The sequence below is a fragment of the Hylobates moloch genome, unplaced genomic scaffold (assembly GCF_009828535.3).
Source record: "Hylobates moloch isolate HMO894 unplaced genomic scaffold, HMol_V3 SCAFFOLD_9, whole genome shotgun sequence".
Classification (NCBI taxonomy): Eukaryota; Metazoa; Chordata; class Mammalia; order Primates; family Hylobatidae; genus Hylobates; species Hylobates moloch.
In genome coordinates this window covers 98,393,467-98,410,376 of record NW_026652284.1, presented here as the reverse complement: position 1 = coordinate 98,410,376, position 16,910 = coordinate 98,393,467, and the positions used below count along the sequence as shown (strand labels likewise).

The 16,910-nt window shown below is 39.6% G+C and overlaps 1 protein-coding gene across 2 annotated transcripts in view; it reads left to right on the top strand.

The window, feature by feature from the left end:
* SAMD12 (sterile alpha motif domain containing 12) overlaps window positions 1-5,594 on the top strand; it is a 460,705-nt gene extending 455,111 nt beyond the window's left edge. Inside the window, exons 6-8 of one of the 2 annotated variants that reach the window (XR_004370994.2) lie at window positions 2,722-2,802; window positions 3,546-3,650; window positions 5,307-5,594. The gene's annotated coding sequence lies outside the window, so the exon portion shown is untranslated. Of the gene's footprint in view, window positions 1-2,721; window positions 3,651-5,306 lie in introns of both variants that reach the window. The other variant, XR_009214825.1, reaches the window with a different exon arrangement.
* The last annotated feature ends 11,316 nt before the right edge of the window (window positions 5,595-16,910 follow it).

The following is a 16,910-nucleotide window of genomic DNA, read 5'->3' as shown; positions in this document are numbered from 1 at the left end:
TCATAATGAGTACTTATAGACACTCTGACTTTACTGAATATGATGAATTGCCTCAACCAGTACAGGAGAAACACTTCTTTCCCAGAAAGGAAAAAGCACTTATAAACTGCATAAAAAAGAAAGGAGACACCCATTGCCTTTTTTATTACCTGCTTACTGTAAATCTAGTGTTTGTTTGGTTTTCTGAGAAAGGTTTCCAGAAGTAAAACCTGTGATAACCTTTTAGGTTAGCTTAGTGACTCCACGTATAAATCTTCCAAATCTTTTGATATACCTTGCAACCCTAAAAGCACAATTTTCTCCTACTTCCTCTACTTAAAAGATTTTGAACTTGGAAAATGGAGCCATCTTTTTGTCAGTTAACCTTTGTAGAAGATGGTAAAGCCAGAGCCCCCAAACAAAACATTCTCTTTGTCTTAACTTTTGGGATCATTTCTAACTATTTCTTCTCTTCCTGTCTCTTTCTCTTATTATTTTCTTCCTTTTCCTTTGTTAGTCCTCTGCCTTTAACTTACCTCTCTCTTTTGTAGGCTTGTCTTAAAACCTTTCTCCACGTGCCTTCCTCTTCCTCTATCTCATCTCCTTCACCCTCCCTTTTTCTCTCCCATCTCTCTCTCTCTCTGTCTCTCTCTCTCTCTCTCTTCCAACCCATTTACCCTTCTCCTTCCTTCTTTTTATGGTAGAGCAGTTAGCTGTCTTTGCATCCCCATCTCTTGGCACATTGTAATTGCTCAACATCATAGTTGCTCAACAAATGTTAGGTGAACTGAATTAAACTTGGTGCCATGTTTCTTCTGGCTTATTTTCCTTCTGCCTACTGAGCCTAGCAACCTCTGCAAACACTTCATTAAACAAATCAACTCATAGTAATAAAGACTACACCAGATGTGTTTTCTGAGGTAGGTGAAAGCTTTAGTTAACAGGTTCTCCCCAAACGAGGAGTAGGCAGATTCTCCTACATATCACTTTGCCAATACAAAGAAAAGCCTTCCTGCCATCTCAGCATTTGGGTAACTCATGATGCCTGGGGTAAATATTGTAGCTATATTTTGATCAAGGACGGTGATGTCTGTGAGAAGTTCAGTTGAGATCACCAAAATAATTTTTCAACCTAAGATTATTCAGAATCTTATAAAATCTTTTTTGTGAGACCTAGCAAATGTGAAGTGCGGTTCTGGTTATCTTGTGCTAGAGAAATCCTTAAATGCATTTTAGTTTCTTATTGATCTTTTTTGCCAAGAGCTGGCTCTGGTTGAGGAGGTTTTTTTCTGTTCATGATGAAATCATTAGAATTGTTAATACTTTCTCCAATTTCTAAGGCATATAGATGTATGTACATTGTAAAATAGCTTTCCCTTATTTTTCACAGACTGTACAAATATTGAAAAATTAACTAAAAATAAGCTTTAATAAAGACAACTGCAATCACGTTTTTGTGTAGCACTGGAGAAATACAAAGTGGGACTAGATCATGAAAATTGTATATAGTTGTTTCACAAGTGATGATGTTCCCTTTCTCACGAGAAGTTGAAAAGTTGAGAGGGTTCTATTTTTCTGTCATATTTGTCTCCTTTTAGGAGTGTAACCCAAATATTATTAGGTTCCCATGGCCCAGTCTCTGCAGGAAAGTTCAAGAGGGGAATAAGAATGCATATGAAAGCATTGCGAGATTTTACTTTGTCCTTCATGATACTTCCAAAACCGAGTGTGTGGGTGGAGATGTGGGTATGAGTTACACAGCAAATATCTTAAAATCCTACTTCCCATCTATGCTACCCTCATTATCCTCCACCCAAAGGCAGCTGCTTCCTTCCATTTTAACTCTTCTCTCTCTCTCTCAGGAAGAACCCTTCTAAATCTCAACCCTTTTCCATATAACTTTCCCACTTCTGCCTCTCCAGCTCGGCTTTTCTATCCTTGTCATGATTCTCCCTTTCAAAATCATTAAAACAAAACTAGTAAACATTGAATTTTTCTTTACTGAGAAAAGAAGAAAAAGGGATATGATAATACAATATTTTTCTTAATGATTTTCTTTATCAATTTTTCTTCACTTTTCTTAGTAATTCTTGACTCAGAGCTGTGAAATTGATGACTCAAAAAAAAAAATGGAGGGTAACAGAAGGTTAATTTGGTTGCCATTGATGGCTTAAATTCTAGTTCCAGTAAGTAAGCCTTATGGGGCTTGAAATCTTTTCATGTTTTAACAAACGTAGGTGGATCTTGTGCCATTTGCCCTATGTGCCAAGAACTGTTCACGGTACTGGTCTAAGTATTGTTGTTTCAGAGATGAATGACATTTTTCCGACCTTAGAGATCTTACACACTAAGAGAAATAAGCAGCTCAACAAATAACTTCTTCTTAAGTAGCCTATATTAAAATGAAAATCTCTCTGGACGGATAACTTAATACCCATTTATTCCCAGATGCTGGGGTTGGGGAGAGATGCAAGAATGTTCCGTAATCAAGTCAGCTCTGAAAATATGATATATGTACTTTACCTTTGTCCTAGAGACTTGGGATGCCTATTAGCACATTAAAGACTGAGAAGTCTTGCAAGAAATAATCATACACCTTTGTTCAGTGTAGCACTTTCAAAATTCATTCAAGCATCAACTGTTTTCCCCCAGAGAACACCAATTTACAGCCCATAGAACAAACATTTTTGGAAATACTGTTCTAAGCCAACCAGTGTTTCATGGCAATGTTCTTTCAAGCAGGTGAGTGTGCAGACCCTCAGGAAAGAAGTGGTGCCACAGATGGACCCCCTCAGAGGGAGATGGAGACCTGGGGTATAAAAAGTGAGCTAAAAACAAACCTGCCACTTTCTATTAATGAAAATAATTACAAAACAGCTACTACATGTTCAACCCCGTTAGCCTATCACATCCCAGCCCTTTCACCAGCCATGGGTGGAGAAGGTGGAACAGTTGCATAACCTTGGCCAAGGCTCGTATCTGTCTATATTTTAACATTCTCTTCTGGAGTATTAGGGGTTTGGAATAGATGGACTCCTGTAATCCCTTTGTAGCACACTACTTCAGTTCAGTTCTAATCTTGTACAATCTTATCTTCAGCTCTGCTTTTAAAGTAAGCACGTAATTCTTTTGCAGCAACTTGGATGGAGCTGGAGGCCATTATTCTGAGTGAAGTAACTCAGGAATGGAAAACCAAATATCATATGTTCTCACTTATAAGTGGGAGCTAAGCTATGAGGATGCAAAGCCATAAGAATATATAACGGACTTTGGGGAATCTCAGTGGGGAAGGAGAAGGGGGTAAAGGATAAAAGACTACATATTGGGTAGTTTACACTGCTCAGTTGATGGGTGCACCAAAATCCAAGAAATCACCACTAAATAATGTATCCATGTAATCGAAAACCATCTGAACCCCAAAATCTTTTGAAATAAAAAATTACATTTATTTAAAATAAAATAAGCACATAATTAGAAAATCTAGAAGCTTCTAATACACCATAGCTCACTTTCCTTCTTAATTCTAAAGGGTATGTTTTCATTTTACAAATATTTTTGTCTCCCAGGTGTTATAGAAGCAGTTTTTCAAAGAAAACAAAAATTTGGACCACAATTTGAGCAATGATACAAGCACACAGGTCCACAGTTGGGAACTTCATCAGCACAAACAGGTATTGATTTTTTATTGGTTAAGCCAAAAATCTTTAAAGATTATTCTTGGATACAATGGAATCAGGAAAAAAGAAGTCTTTCAAAGACTTCAAAAAAAAAGAACAAATGGTATCAAACTTGACACTTGACACTCCCTTTGATGACACTCTATTCAAAAATTAAATTAGAGGAATTAGAGAGAGGGTGATTTCAGAACTATATTTTAAAGAAGGAGCCAGGCGCAGCAGGCTCATGCCTGTAATCCCAGCACTTTGAGAGCCTGAGGCGGGTGGATCACCTGAGGTCAGGAGTTCAAGATGAGCCTGGGCAAGATGGTGAAACCCCATCTCTACTAAAACTACAAAATATTAGCCAGGCATGGTGGCGGGTACCTATAATCCCAGCTACTCCAGAGGCTGAGGCACAAGAATTGCTTGAACTGGGGAGCCGGATGTTGCAGTGAGCAAAGATCACACCACTGCACTCCAGCCTGGGTGATAGAGTGAGACTCTGTCTCAGAAAAAAAAAAGAAAGAAAGAAAGAAAGAAATTATTCAGAAAGATCTTCTGCCCAACTCTTAAATAATGACATTTCTGGGAGTGTGTTTTTGTGTTTGTGTGCACATGTGGTACATACACACAGTGATGGAGGTGGAGGCAGGAGGGAAGAGGGAAGAGACTGGGAGAGTTTCAAAGACCTAATTCCCCTTTGGTCAGGTTTACTTCATCTCTGACCCTGGACACGACAGATACATCCCTGCCTTTGTTTTCCTCTTGTATTCATTTCTATTACATTGCAAAATCATTAAATGATGCTGCTCTGTGAAAATAAAATCCTTTTTTAAAGATATATATATATATATATTTTATTTCACTTTGAAAAACAAAGGTTGTTATAATGAGAATCAGTCCTGGTGAGTATGTGATATTGGTCACTGAAATATGATTTAATTTCCTCTAACAAAGACAGTAGCTCCATTAATTGAGTGCTTACTATGGGTCAAATATTCTTTACATCACCTCATTTAATTCTAACAATATTCTGTTGGATATTATCGTTTCCCTGGAGGCCATTATTCTAAGTGAAGTAATTCAGAAATTGTAAACCAAATATCGCATGTTCTCACAAGTGAGAGCTAAGCTATGGGTATGCAAAGGCATATAGAGTGGTATAATGGACACTGGAGATTCAGAAGGTGGGAGGGTGGGAGAGGGGTGAGGGATGAAAATCTCCCTACTGGGTACAATGCACACTACTTGGGTGATGAGTACACTAAAATTCCAGACTTCCCCACAATACAATATTTATCTAGGTAGCCAAAAACCACTTGTACCCCTAAAGCTACTAAAATTAAAAAGAATAATAATAGTAAGATATTATAGTTCCCATTTCACACATAAAGAAATTAAGGCTTAAAGGGATTCAATTATTAGGCCATATCACAGAGCTAACCCAGTTATTTCTGACTGGGAAACATAAAAATCTCAACCATTAAACTGTATATCCATGTATTGAGCACCCACTATACACAAAGCACTACGCTAGACAATTAATCCCTTACCTAAGTGGTCCTTAAACTCTTCAAGATCACAGGTACTTTGAAAACACTGCTGAAAGCTATGCATGCTCTTTTCAAAAAATGCACCCAATGCACAAACCTTGGCATACCTTTTCAGTGGATTCGAGAACTTTCTGAACCCATTTCATCTTAAGAACTCCTGCTTTAAAGAATTGCACAGAATTCAATTGGTGAAGAAGATATGATACAAGAAACATAGCCAGCAATGACTTGGCCTTCAAGATGCAGTAAAGTTCCTCTCACAGGAAAAGGGGAGGTGGTCATGATTCATTCTACAAGTACTTATTGAGTGCCTCCCATGTGAGGCCCTGGGAATACAACAGGAGATTGTACAAAGTTCAGTCTTCACGGAGAATATTGCCTAGGAAAGGATGTAGGTAAGTGAGCAGGCATTTGATTTGTAGTCCTCATTCTGCATTTTTGTACTCTTTGATGCTTCTAAGAGTATCTGAAAAACTAGCTAATTCGATATTGGGTATTTATAGTAAAGATATTGCTATTGCATAATTTCTGTCCCCATGTGTGAAGTTGAAGATATAATGAACATTTCTGTTAACAAAAATATTTTTCCTATTCCCTTTGGTGAAAAGGAAGCAAATACACCTGTTCTTTCAAACACTATTCCAACATCTGTCTTCCAAAATTGGTATTCATGTATGCTATGTCTTTTTATGCTGTCCCTCTCAAAATTTTAAACACCCTTTTTTGTTCAATGTGTTACTCAATTTAACTTATATTGGAGTAAGATGGCTTTAGTAGGAAACCAAGTAAATACCCAGTGCCCTCATATGGCATAATTTCAGGCTTGTCAGGTTTTTTTTTATGTTTATTCAAGAGCTTTTATTTATTCATAACTCATTTATTTCCACGAAGTAGTTGTGGCAATTCATAAGAAAATATACTATAAAATATAAAGCTATAAATAAATAAAATTCAGGATCAGAGAAAATGTAGCACCATTAGAAGATCAAGACAAGGATGTAGGCATAGCCTATACACTTTGGTCATCGTTATTAAAAAAGAAGCCATAAATTTCATGCCAACCTTACAGGCCATCATAGTGATTTGATACAGGATTTACAACATCCATAAAAATAAACATGAATGTATAATGGAGAATAATGCAAAAATCATGTGAATGTTTAAGAACTGTGCTGAGGGCTATGCCTTCAATACCTAAGAATATAAGCTCAGTCTTCTCTGACGATGGGGGTGAAAAAGTTGGAGAAGTATCACCTTAGGAGACATCAAGTTTTCCTTTCCATGTAAGTCTGAGAAAATTTTCTTAATGTCTCTTTATAGGTGGAAACCCGAGTGAAGCATTAGACAATTTCCCTGCAGCATATGCAATAAAGGTTTTCAAATATCTGTTTCTTATGATGCCCCTCCAAGACAGCAAAGGACAGACTATTGCAGCCAAGTGGGAAAAAAATTTTGTGGGGTCCAAAATAATGTGGTCTCAGTTTATGAGCTCATCACATCTTAAGGTTACCTAAAGGATTGAGAATAAGGAATAAGCAAGATATCGTGCTCATGACTAAAGCCCTCTAGCAACCAGCCTCAGCTAGAATAGCAATTACGTTTAGAGCATTTGTAATTTGGCAGGTACTTTAATGCACTGTTTTATTTAGTCCTTCTAATAACTCCAAGGCAGGGGAATTGGTCAGGACTCTTTCAGCTGCTAGTGACTAAAGCCCAACTCAAACTACCTTAAGCATAGAGACAGAAAGAGAAAGATTTATTGGATGATGTAATAGAGAAAAACCAGGGCTGGATGGGCTGTTTAGCTCAGTCTCTTAGTATCCACAAGTGTTGCTTTCTTCCATGAAGAGCAAAGACGACATCCCACAGCCCCAGCCTTATGCAGACAGAGACCGTCTCTCATGACATCCACCCGTCCTGAAAATGGAATCTGATTGGCCATTTTGGGGTCACATGCTACACCTTGGCCCAATCAGCGTGTCCAAGAAGATGTGGCTCTCTAATTGGCTGCCCTGTTGTGGGGAAAGTGGATCCCCAGATTGACAGCAAAAGGATCTCAGGGAATTTTGAGATGGGAGCAGCGCTCGGAAGGAATGGATGCAAGGCAGACAAAAATATGACAGTCCTTGCAGTGGGCATTATGATCTCCACTTTATAGATGAGAAAATAGAGCCCCAAAATAGCAAGTGGCAGAGCCAAGATGTTATTGTGAATCCGACATTAGTCATAATAGGTTAGATTGTGCTGTGGTAACCAGAAATAAAACTGAAAATTTCAGTAGTTTAGCTGAACGTGGTGGTAGGCACCTGTAGTCCCAGCTACTCCAGAGGCTGAAGCAGGAGAATTTCTTGATCAAGGTTGTTCAAGTCCAGCCTGGGCAACATAGCAAGACCCCCATCTCCAAAACAAAAAAAAAAAAATTTAATACAAAATTTAAAACCTTTTAATAGCTTAGCACACAGAACCATTAATTCTGGCTTATGTTACGTGCCTGACTCAGGTAAGGGTATAGGGGACTCTGTTCCCCACAGTACTCAGGCTGACAGTGGAGGCTCTAGAATCTGGAAAACCTGGATTCCAGGCCCATAAGCAAAGGAAGAGCAGGGCATGATGTTGGGTGCCGTGGCTCGTGCCTATAATCCCAGTACCTTGGGAGGTCAAAACAGGAGGATTACTTGAGCCCAGGATTTTGAACAACTCTGGGAAACTTGATGAAACTCTATCTCTACCAAATAGCTGGGTGTGGTGACATGTGCCAGTAATCCCAGCTACTTGGGAGGCTGAGGTGGGAGGACTGCTTCAGCCTGGGAGGCAGAGGTTGCAGTGAGCCAGCATCACACCACTGCACTCCAACCTGGTCAACAGAGTGAGACCCTGTCTCAAAAAATAAATGAATAAAGAGAGAGAGAGAGAAAGGCATGAAACACAGCCATAGTCCACTAGACAGAATGAGCCACATGGCTCTGCCTAACTGCAAGATAGTTAGGAAATGACCCAGGGTCAGCAGGTTGGGGGCAGGAATGAGGTAGAAAGGAAGGGTCGTGGTGTGTACATGGATATTTGTGTTACATATTTTTGGCACATAAATTTCTATAATCCCAAACCTTTGGCTCTCATCTATTGTTTGTCAAACCCATATTCCTTAAGTGCCACAGAAGCAAATGTGAGTAGAGTTTCTGGTCAGACTCTCGTCTCGCCTGGCCACAGTGAATGAGACAGGGATAGATATTCTAGTTCTCCAGCTGATCCTAGGAGAAAAGATAAAGGATTCAGAACACAGCCGGCTTACAAAGCCGGCTAGCCCTGTGCAGGTGTCGTTTCAGCCCCCTGACCTCCCCTCAGGAGCCACAGAGAAGGGAGCTGACATAGAGATTGTTAGTTCAGCCCCGTCTACTGGGCACTGAGTCCAGCCGAGGGAGCACCAGCTTTAGGCTGCTGGCAACTGGGCTAAACCTCCAAAGCAATTGTACTTTGATGCCGAGTGTTGTTTCTGAATTTAGTTCTTCATATGATTTAAATTGTCATCTTCAGTGGCCACGCTAAGCTGTGATAGTAGATGCTGGTCTGGACTCTGAATGCTGCCTTGTGGCCTTTTACTGTTGCAAATATCTGATGGTATGAAGGGTAATCCAGATTCCAGGCTTTATAAGTACCCACAGTTTTGATCCAAAAATCCTGCCTAGTCCCGTATCTGCATGAGTCAGATAGTAAACCACAAACACTCCCTTTTGCCTCTTCTGGCCTAAATCAGAATATGACCTAAGTGCTTGGTTGGCATTAGGCCTCTTTCACCTGGGCCTGACTCTAGTAATGACTTCATCTTTAAAAGGTAAGGGAGAAAACCTGAGCCAGGAGGAAAGAGAAAAGGAAGTTTTCCAAAAGAGAGCTCTAAAAGAAGATAGTGCTCTTAACTTCTTAACTCCTCTGCATCTCCTACTCCAAATACTACCCCTCGTGCCTGGCCAACCACATCAAGCATCCCTGAAGACTTCCTTGTTTAGAAATCTTTTTTTTTTTTTTTTTTTTTTTTTTTTGGAGATTGCGTTTCGCTGTTGTTGCCCAGGCTGGAGTGCAATGGTGCGATTTCAGCTCACCGCAACCTCTCCCTCCCAGGTTCAAGTGATTCTCTTGCCTCAGCTTCCTGAGTAGCTGGGATTACAGGCTTGCGCCACCACGCCCAGCTAATTTTGTATTTTTAATAGAGATGGGATTTCTCCATGTTGGTCAGGCTGGTCTCAAACTCCTGATCTCAGGTGATCCGCCTGCCTCAGCCTCCCTGCTGGGATTAGAAACATGAGCCGCCACGGCTGGCCCCTTATTTAGAATTCTTTACTTTCACGTACGATAACTGTAGAGAAATTATTGACACTCCCCAAGAATTCCAAATGCTTGCATCCATTGCTAGCCATGGGAGGAGGGAGTCCTGTGGACTGTAAACAGAAGTGATGATGCCCACCCAACCCCCTGGGCAGAAGCATGAACAGGCAGACGGCCTCATTCTGTGCTTCTCTTCTGAGCATCCAAGGCTACTTTCAGAGCCACACTTGCCAGATGGTGAGGCTACAAAGAAAGAGGTGCCCCACGTACATTAGACTTTACATGAGCAAGAAATAGCTTTTTGTGTGTGTAAGCTGTCGAGATTTCAGGATTTGTCTGCTGTGGCAGTTAGCATTAATTATTCTGACTAATTCAATATAAGAAATGTGTGGCCGGGCGCGGTGGCTCACGCCTGTAAAACCAGCACTTTGGGAGGCTGAGGCAGGCGGATCACCTGAGGTCAAGAGTTCAAGACCAGCCTAGCCAACATGGCGAAATCCCATCTCTACTACAAATACAAAAATTAGCTGGGAATGGTGGTGCTTGCCTGTAATCCCAGCTACTCGGGAGGCTGAGGAAGGAGAGTCACTTGAACCCAAGGGGCAGAGATTGCAGTGAGCCGAGATTATGCCACTGCACTCCAGCCTGGGTAACAAGAAGGAGACTTTGTCTAAAAAAAAAAAAAAAAATTTTTTTTGATTTAAAAAAAACCTAGTGTTTGAAAAATTATACAATAGGTTTTTAAGATTTGCAGGAAGTACTTTGTCCAAAAGAGCCAAAACTTAGTATATGATTCCTAACTGTCCCTCACTTTTTTCAGATGTTTCTTGCACGCATTTCCATAAGTGTGTCTATGGTCTTTAAGCTTCTTTTCCTTTGCAATTGAACAAAATGTTGCTTGGCTTAAAATAAGATTTACCACTTTCAACTGATTAATAACCTCAATTTAGGTTTTAACTACACTAAACCTATGGGGCTTATGCTTCTTAACTCTAGTCTCAAACATTTAGTGTTTTATTTTCCATTTGTTCTTATAAAATAATAAGATAAGAAAAACATAAGAAAATACTGTGCTCGTGGAATTACCCGAATATACCTGGATAGCCAAAACTAAACTGCTGTTTGACAGGTTGGGCCACCGTGTGATGGCTTCAGGTTTTCCAATTTACGGACATTTCAATTCAGCGTAGGAACAGTGGTTGAGAGGTTTCAAGAGAAGCGTATGGCAGTGTGGTTACACCAGCTGGGAGCAGATAAACTTGCATGTGTATCAGCCACCTGGGATTCTGAAAGGGCCTCTTCCTACCACACACTTGCCCAACTCAGTTTGTTCTCCTCATGGCACAGAGAATGATCTATTCAAAACATCAATCAGACCACATTGCTTCTCAGTTTTTAATTTCTAATGGCATCCCCTTTATGTTTATTTTTTTTTTTTTTTTTACATTTTTAAAAACAGGAGCTCACTCTGTCAGCCAGGCTGAAGTGCAGTGGTGTGATCATACCTTACTGCAGCTTCAAGCTCCTGGGATTGAGCAATCCTCCTGCCTCGGCCTCCCAAAATGCTGGGATTACACCCATCTATGAGCCACCGTGCCTAGCTTCCTTCCCAGGTGTTAATCCTCACTGGTGGCTGGGCACAGGGGCTCACGCCTATAATCTCAGCACTTCGGGAGGCTGAGGCACAAGAATTGCTTGAGCCCAGGAGTTTGAGACCAGCTTGAGCAACACAGTGAGACCCTGTCTCTACAAAAGATTTAAAAAAAAAAAAGTTAGCTGGACATGGTGCATGCCCATAGTCCCAGCTACTCAGAAGGCTGAAACAGGATGATGGCTTGAGCCCAGGAGGTAGAGGCTGCAGTGAGCTATGATTGCACTACTGCACTTTAGCCTGGGTGACAGAATGAGATCTTGTCTCAAAAAAAAAAAAAAAAAAAATCCTCCGTGCCTTCTCCTTTAGACTTAATACAAAACTCAACTCAACTCATTAGCAGCTCCAGAAGCTCTGCATCATCTGCTACCAACTGCCTCCCCAACTTCTCCTCTGGCCAACATGCTCCCTTTTGTTCACGCCCAATTTTGTGATACCTGAAACGCATCCACTCATTCCCACCTTGGGAACTTACTATTCTCCATGCCTAGGCTTGTGTACTACATCACCACATAACTGTTTCTTTCTCAACATTCTGGTCTTTTCTCAAATGCCACATCTGTAGAGAAACTTTTTTCATCACCCAAATTACCACTTTCCCACACAAACAAACAATAATAAAAACAGCTATGAAGGACATTTATGGGAAAATTGATGAAAATTTGAATTTCACTCCATGTTAAATAATATTATTATATACTATAATAGTGGTATTTTTTTTTAATTTTAGGTTTAAGGGGTACATGTGCAATTTGTTACATGTGTGAATTGTGTGTCACAGGGTTTGGTGTACCAGTAATTTTGTCACCCAGATAATCAGGATAATACCCAATGGGATGGGTAGTTTTTCAATTCTCACTCTCCTCCCATCCTCAAATAGACCTAATGTTCCTTTCTTTGTGTCCATGTGTCCTCGTTGTTTAGCTCTCATTTATAAGTGAGAACATACGGTATTTGGTTTTCTGTTCTTGCATTAATTCACTTAGGATAATGGCCTTCAGCTCCATGCATGTTGCTGCAAAGTCCATGATATCATTCTTTTTTATGGCTGTGTAGTAGTCTATGGTGTATATGTACCACATTTTCTTTATCCAGTCCATCATTGATGAGTATCTAGATTGATTCTATATCTTTGCCATAGTGAATAGTGCTGTGATGAACATACACATGCAAGTGTCTTTATGATAGAAAAATTTATATTCTTTTTCATATTATTTTTTTCTTTTTTTAGACAGAGTCTCGCTGTGTCTCCCAGGCTGGAGTGCAGTGGCACGATCTCGGCTCACTGCAACCTCCACCTCTCGGGTTCAAGCAATTCTCCTGCCTCAGTCTCCTGAGTAGCTGGGACTACAGGTGCACACCACCATGCCCAGCTGATATTTTGTATATTTAGTAGAGACGGGATTTCACTGTGTTAGCCAGAATGGTCTCGATCTCCTGACCTTGTGATCCACCCGCCTTGGCCTCCCAAAGTGCTGGGATTACAGGCGTGAGCCACCGTGCCTGGCCAAACAATTTCTATTCTGTTGGGTATATATCAAGTGATGGGATTGCTGGGTCAAATGGTAATTCCATTAAGTTCTTTGAAAAAAATCTCTGAATTGCTTTCTGCAGTGGCTAAACTAATTTACATTCCCTTCAACAGTGTATACAAGTTCCCTTTTCTCCACAATCTTGCCAGCATCTGTTACTTCTTGACTTTTTAATAATAGCCATTCTGACCAGTGTGATATGATATATCATTGTGGTTTTGATTTGCATTTCCCTAATGATTAGTGATATTGAGCATTTTTTCATGTTTGTTGGCTATATGTATGTCTTCTTTTGAGAAGCGTCTTTTCATATCCTTTGCCCATTTTTAATGGGTTGTTTGTTTTTTGCTTGTTGATTTGTTTAGGTCCCTTATAGATTCTGGATATTAGATCTTTGCTGGATGCATAGTTTGTAAATATTTTCTCCCATTCTGTAAGTTCTCTGTTTACTGTGTGGATAGTTCCTTTTGCTGTGCAAGAGCTCTTTAGTTTAATAAGCTCCCACTTGTCAAATTTTATTTTTGTTGCAATCGCTTTTGGAGTCTTTGTCATGAAGTCTTTGCCCAGGGCAATATCCAGAATGGTATTTCCTAGGTTTTCTCGTAGGGTTTATAGTTTTAGGTTCTACATTTAATTCTTTAATCCATCTTGAGTTGATTTTCATATATGGTAAAACTAGGGGTCCAGTGTCAAACTTCTGCATATGGCTATCCAGTTATACTTATGCCAGCACCATTTATTAAATAGGGAGTCCTTTCCCTATTGCTTGTTATTGTTGGCTTTGTTGAGGATCAGATGGTTGTAGGTGTGCAGCTTTATTTCTGAGTTCTCTAATCTGTTCCATGGGTCTATGTGTCTGTTTTTGTACCAGCACCCAGCTGGTTAGCCTTGTAGTATAGTTTGAAGTCAGGTAATATGATGCCTCCCGGTTTTTGTTTTTGGTTTTTTTTTTTTTGCTTTACTACTAAATTTTTTGAAAGTCATATGGCGTTGTGGTTACACAGGTAAAGATTCTGTCCTTTGGAAATATTTGCTGAACTATTTAGAGATAAAATTCCATGATATTTATAACTTATTCTAAATGGTACAGCAACAAAAACCCACACATGTGTACACAAAGAAGTACATAAAGACATGCACACATAGAGGGGAGAAAGAAAGCAAGTGTGGCATTATGTTAGTAACTGATGGATTTGGGTGATGAGAAAATGCATATTCGTTGCATATTATTTTTTCCTGTAGGTTTGAAATTTATCAATATAAAATGGGGAAAAAATAAAGAAAGTCTTCACCCCCACTTTTTACCTTTTTATCTTGCTTTATTTTGTGCAGTGGAACTAAAATTCTCTGAAATTTTGTATTTCTTTATTTCATTGATTATTTGGATCGTCTTCTCCCACTGGAATGTCAGCTCCTAGAAGTGGAGCATTTGCCAATATAGTATAATGAACCACTTTTTCCCAAGCACCTAGACCCAAACAACACTCAGTTAATAGTTATTTAATAGGTGAATGAATGAATGGCCCACGCAGATACACTTGACCCATGCCATGTCCCAGTCTCCTTAGAAGTGAGCCAGAAAAAGGTGCCTTGAACACCTCTTGTCTCCCAACGACTGAAAGGCCCTCGAAACAACCCAAAAAATCAGCAAGTCTGAACTGAGTGTCCTCACTTATCCTGAGGATCTGAAAAAACAGGGAGCCTTCAGTCTCACTGGGGACATTAAACAGGTCCACATACAACAAATGACTATGAGAGCCCTTTTAACTTTACAAAAGCACTTTGGCAAACATTGTCCCATTGAATCCTCAGATCAATCCCACAGGATAGGTAAAATTATTAGTCTATTAACAGAGGAGGGGACCAAAATCCAGAAGGAGTTTGCATGATTTCCCTGAGGTCCAGCACTTTTAACTGGCAGGACCGAGATTTGAACTGTTCTGACTCAGAACAATTTTTTCTTTTTACTATACATCAGTCCATCTAAAATCTTATTTACAATTACTAACAGGCAGTATTTTTAATTGCCAAATAAGTTATGAATATATATATAGGCTGGACGTGGTGGCTCATGCCTGCAATCCCAGCACTTTGGGAGGCCAAGGCAGGCAGATCACCTGAGGTCAGGAGTTCAAGACTAGCCTGGCCAACATGGTGAAACCCCATCTCTACTAAAAATACAAAAATTAGCCGGGTGTGGTGGAACGTGCCCATAGTCCCAGCTATGCGGGAGGCTGAGGCATGAGAATCACTTGAACCCGGGAGGCAGAGGTTGCAGTGAGCTGAGATTGTACGACTGTATTCCAGCCTGAGCAACAGAGCAAGACTCCATCTCAAAAAAAAAAGTTATGGATATGTATATAATTTAATATAATAAATAAAAATATATAACCTATAGTTAAGTATATAGATTTTATATATATATATATATATAAAATATTAGATAATGGTCAAGAACACACCCAAAAATAGCCCATCACATAAAAGAAAACAGAGGCTGCTTATCTAAAAGACAGGGCCTTGTAATGTACAATGACAGCTACTTGCTTTGTCAATAAGATGGAGGTTCCAGGGGCACCGATTTTGAGCTAAGCCTCTGGGTCCCTTAAGGCAAGTGCTTCTGTTCCTTAATCCACCAGCTTGCCCTTCTGCTCTCCACCTCCATAAAGACAGTCAGCCCATTACAGCGGCGGGCCTTGGAGCTCTAACATGACAGTCTGACAACACCTAACACCTTGTAAGCTACACAGAACCCTGCCTCGATCAATACTTGGATGGAAGGCAAAGAAATAAAAAGAAATTTCAGGCATGGCAAGGAATAGTGTTGTTCACTCAGGAGGCTGCACTCTAAACCATGTGTCAATACTGTACCACTTGTCCAACAGGAAAGGGGAGCTGGTTGAAAAGTATGATTCCTATCTTATGCAAGGGACAGAAAACCCTATTCCTAGGAACTGGCACATTATGGTAAGTGAAATAAGCCAGTCACCAAAGGACAAATATTGCATGATTCCACCAGCACGAGGACAAATACCATCAAATTCCTAGAAGCAGAGAGTAGAATTCTGGTTACCAGGGGCTGGAAGGAGGGGTAAATGGGGAGTTGTTTTTCAAATGGTATAAAGTTTCAATTCTGCAAGATGAATAAGAGAGGTCTGTTGTACAGCAGTGCCTATAGTTAAGAAAACTATATTGTATACAGAAAAATTGTTAAAAAGGAGCTCTCAGGTGCTCTTATCCCAAAAAAAAGGAAAGAGAGGCAGAAGCAAACTTTTGGAGGTGATGGATATATTTATTACTCTGTGGTGACGGTTTCATGGATATATGTGCATGTTCAAGCTCATCAAGTTGTATACATTAAATATGTGCAGATTTTTATATATATATCAATTACACCTCAATAAAACTGTTTTAAAAATCCAATAGTACCTTCCAGTTAGAAAACAATGCCTTTTGGCCAAGGTTCAACTCAGCTAATTACATTCCCATCCAAATTTCCAATGGTCTCCAATTTGCTCAAACAGGCATGCAGACTTTGACTGCTGTAAAATATAGTGTTAAGCAGAACCAAAGCAATGATCAAATATATATTCTATATGTTAAAAACCTACACGGAGGAAACTGACTATAAAGTCTAACATTCAGGACCTATTTCAGGTTTCTTTTTCTTTCTTTTTTAAAAAACAACTATATTGAAATTAAACAATACATACAATTCACTCATTTTATTTTATTTTATTTTTAATTTTACTTTAAGTTCTAGGGTACATGTGCACAATGTGCAGGTTTGTTACATATGTAACAAAATGCAAAATTCAGTGTTCAAAATATATTCAAGGGGCCAAGCAATCATCAGTCTAATTTTAGAACAATTTCATGACCTGACCAAAAAAAGGAAAAAATATCCTGTACCCATTAGCAGCCACTCCCCATTCTCTCCAAACCTCCTCTCCTCCCAGTTCCTGGCAACCACTGACCTGCTTTCCGTCTTTATAGATCTGCCTATCCCAGACATTTCATATGAATGCAATCACACAATATATGGTCTCTTGCTACCAACTTACTTCACTTAGCATGTTTTTCAGGGTTCATTCATGTTGTATCATGTATCAGTACTTCATTTCTTTTGATTGCCAATTAATATTTCACTGTATGGATAAACTGCATTTTGTTTAATCATTCATCAGTTGATGCACTTTTGGGTTGTTTCTACTTCTGT